The following is a 4,161-nucleotide window of genomic DNA, read 5'->3' as shown; positions in this document are numbered from 1 at the left end:
ACAGTACTCCTGAATAATTCATGTATTATCAATTAAAAAGATAAATCAGTTAAGTTTGTGGCTCCGCCTCCCGTCTGTCCAGAGTTTGACATAAAAAATATTAAAAACAAACAGAAGTGACATCATGACGAGAATCGTAAACACGTGTAACGCTGAAACAATCAATCAATGAACCATGAAGGGTTGGAATTGATCCAGAATTTTAGTACATTTTTAATTCAATATCTAACATTTTCTGCAGTTTCCAACATACTTAAGTAGAAATCAGCAGAGAAGAACAGACAAAAAGCATCATATAAATAACAATAAATCTATAAATGTATTCATTTAGTCTCATATAAATCACAAAGTCAAACATCTACAACAACCTGCCGATGCTCACATGTCCACAGCCTCCTCTCCTCACGTCTAACAGACTCCAGATCAGATCAGAGGGTGAGAGTGGAACCAGCAGCAGGTTCACTGTTTGAACAGAGAGGTCGAGTCTAATTAACCTGTAATGGAGATCAGAGAGAGAGAGAGCAAATGTTGACTCAACTCATTACACACGTGTGTGTGTGTGTGTGTGTGTGTGTGTGTGTGCGCGCGCGTGTGTGTGTCAGTAATATTTAACCAGAACTAAAAGCACATTACTGAGACCTGTCGTTAAGAATATGAACCTTTTCTTCTCTCATGTAAACTGAACACTAACCCCGCCCACTGCTAACATCCAAGCCACGGGATTGGTTGCTGCTGACACTCCCGTGTTGATTGACAGGTCAGGTCAACGCAGACGACATAAACACAGAGCAGCTGTATTCTGTAAATTATTAAATATATAGGTTCACTAAGAACTCGTAGTTCAACTTCTGGACTTACGATACGATACTGAGAGGCGTTTATATGATTCTGTCTTCATTTAATGAGGAGGCAGAATATTAGGTGATGATGTAATGATCGGTTATTAATAGACACAGATATTTAAAATTGATTGAAAGTGTTTTCATGAGGAAACCTTTATGTTCTGCTGCTGTTTTTAACAGCTGCTGTCAATCAAGAGACAACCTCCGGTTCTTTAAGTGAAGTCGATGCTTCATGTGTTAAAGCTGCATTCTCTCTAATGTCCACCAGGGGGCGACTCCTCTGGTTGTATAGAAGTCTGTGAGAAAATGACTCTACTTCTCTCTTGATTTATTACCTCAGTAAACATTGTAAACATGAGTTTATGGTCTCAATCTCTAGTTTCAAGTCTTCTTCAATACAGCATGATGTTCATTTAGTACATTATGGTCCATTTAGAGTCACACAGACCATAAAGCAGGGGATGCTTTAGGGCGGGGCTACACAGTGATTGACAGGTCTCTACAGGTGAATCTGTTCCTTTGTGTTGTGGAAGAGACAGCAGGTGTTCTTTTAAAACGACCTCATTTAATGTCTACTTTGTGTATTTATGTTTGTTTTAAAACTAAAACACAGATTAACAATGAATAATATGTTTTTAATAAAACAGCTGAGTTCTTGCAGCTCCAACTGGAATAAATGGAAACAGATTAAACTGTTATCAGGTGGAACAGAGAGTGTGTGTGTGTGTGTGTGTGTGTGTGTGTGTGTGTGTGTGTGTGTGTGTGTGTGTGTGTGTGAGTGAGTGAGTGAGTGTGTGGGGGGGGGGTGATATCTCTATCTGTCAGCTGGCTTCAGTCTCTTTGTGTTTCTTGCAAAATTAACTTTCTGTCTGCAGATGTAAGTCTGAATCCTGCTGAGGATTATTAATATTATCTTTATTATCACTATCAGCAGACAGACAGACAGGTGATGTCTGTCTGTCTGTCTGTAATGAGCGTGTCCGTATGCGTGAAACGCTCCTTTAATGGTTTAAAGGTCACGTCACAGTGGGGACCCCCCACTGTGAACCGACCAATCAAGCGGACCGGTGGAGATGAATGTGTCCGTGAGTCAATGAGCAGAGACACTCACACACACACACACACACACGTCCACATGATTAGCAGGTCACCATGTGACCCCCGCTGAAGCCCAGCGGGATTCTGGGAGAAATGTTTAGACTGAAAGGCAGAGAGAAAATGTCCTCCTTACAGGAAGTTAAAGAGAAAGGAGGCAAGGAGAGAGGACACAAGGAGCAGAGACTAGTGGGGAGGAAACAAGGTGAGGAAGCAAGGATCAGAGACCAGAAGAGAGGAGAGGAGAGAGGAAACAAGGAGAGGAGAGAGGAAACACGGAGTGGAGACAAGCTGAGAGTACATCGTTTGAAAGGTTTAACTCAGACCAACAGGGTGAACCAATCAGCTGCTTTCTGACCGTCTCCGTTGTAACCGCGTCCGACAGGTGTGAAACGCTTCCTGTCGTCTGCTGTTAGTCACCTGACGGGTGAAGTCCCGCTTCCTCGCTGTCGGTCCTGACGGGTCACGAAGCCTCCGAGGCTGCCATGGTTACAGGACTTTATTTCTGTAATTAAACGTTGATTGTTTCTATAATTCACCTCCTGAATGTTTCTGTATTTCTGAGCTTTGTCCAATGCTTTGTGGGAAACAAAATGTCTTATACCACACACGCATGATGTGGAGACGATGAGGAGACGATAAGGAGACGATAAGGAGACGACGAGGAGACGCACAGACAGCAGATTTCTGTCCAACGTGGCGGTGTTTCGGCTGAACTTGTGACCGTGTTATCTGGTGACTTTAAGCCGAATGCGTCCGTTGGTGACTCGTAGCCTGACTTGATTCATAAACACAGACGATGTTTATTTCAGTTTGATGAAGTAGATTTAAAGGCTTCCTGATGTCTCGACTAAACCACAATGCAACCACAATGCATTGGGCTGAGAGACACCAGGTAACACGATCACATGTCAAAGAGAAACACCGACTACATTGAGAGGAAGAGGAAGAGCTGCTGCCACTCAGAACAACAACAGCTGTTTTATTTGTATTAGTCGGCTTCAATGACTGATGATGCTCACTGGATGATCCAACGGAGAAGAGAGCCTTCTGATTGGCCACAAACTACTCACCTGTGAGAGAGACCAGGACTCAGACTGATGATGACATCACACAGATGCAGTCAGACAGACGGTGACTCGTGCGTCTCGTCTGTAACATGTCACCAGAACCAACCAATCACAGAGCACCTCTCTGATCTCTGTCATCATCAGCGGAGGAGCCGTGTGATTGGTCGATCACAGATCACAGATCACAGGTCGTGCTGAGAGTTTGTTTCTGCAGGAATATATTCCAGTAATAAAGAAGTGTGTGTGTTGATGCTCTCAGCATGGAGGTGTGATTCGTGTTCACACTGGAACAGCAGGAAACACTTTCTCTGCTGCCACTGAAGCTTCATCACTGAGACTCCCACAGATTCAACTTATTACCGAACATTATGAGCTCAACAGGGAGTTCATACGAGCTCACATAAAGACGTTGTCCGCGGTGGAACACAGTCCGTACAAATTAAACTTTGTTCTCTTTTAAGTTCATGGAATTATTACTCTGATGAATATTGATTGGTTGATATTCACACGGTCGACTGTCTCCAGGCAGATTTCCTCTCAGACTGTGCTAACTACAACTAAAGTGTTAGTTGTTACGTTGTTGCGGTTTAAATAAACCCAACCTCGATGTGTTTGTGTTAATTCACTACGTTAATCAGGTGTTGGAGCGTCATAGTTTAATTCACTGGGCTGATCCAAGCGTCAGGATGTGACGAGTTCAGATGAGAACATGTTGTCTAGAACCTATCTAGAATAAAATTATAATTACTAGAAATTAACTGTGACTAGAATCAGACCATCTAGAACAAAACTCTACCATCTAGAACCGAACTCTACCATCAAGAACAAAACGCTACCATCTAGAACCGAACTCTACCATCAAGAACAAAACTCTACCATCTAGAACCGAACTCTACCATCAAGAACAAAACTCTACCATCAAGAACAAAACTCTACCATCTAGAACCGAACTCTACCATCAAGAACAAAACTCTACCATCAAGAACAAAACTCTACCATCAACAACAAAACTCTACCATCTAGAACCGAACTCTACCATCAAGAACAAAACTCTACCATCAAGAACAAAACTCTACCATCTAGAACCGAACTCTACCATCAAGAACAAAACTCTACCATCTAGAACCGAACTCTACCATCAAGAACAAAACTCT

The sequence above is a fragment of the Anarhichas minor genome, unplaced genomic scaffold, assembly GCF_050575085.1.
Source record: "Anarhichas minor isolate MPS153535 unplaced genomic scaffold, ASM5057508v1 ptg000102l, whole genome shotgun sequence".
NCBI lineage: Eukaryota > Metazoa > Chordata > Actinopteri > Perciformes > Anarhichadidae > Anarhichas > Anarhichas minor.
Note: the sequence above shows the minus strand (reverse complement) of the source record.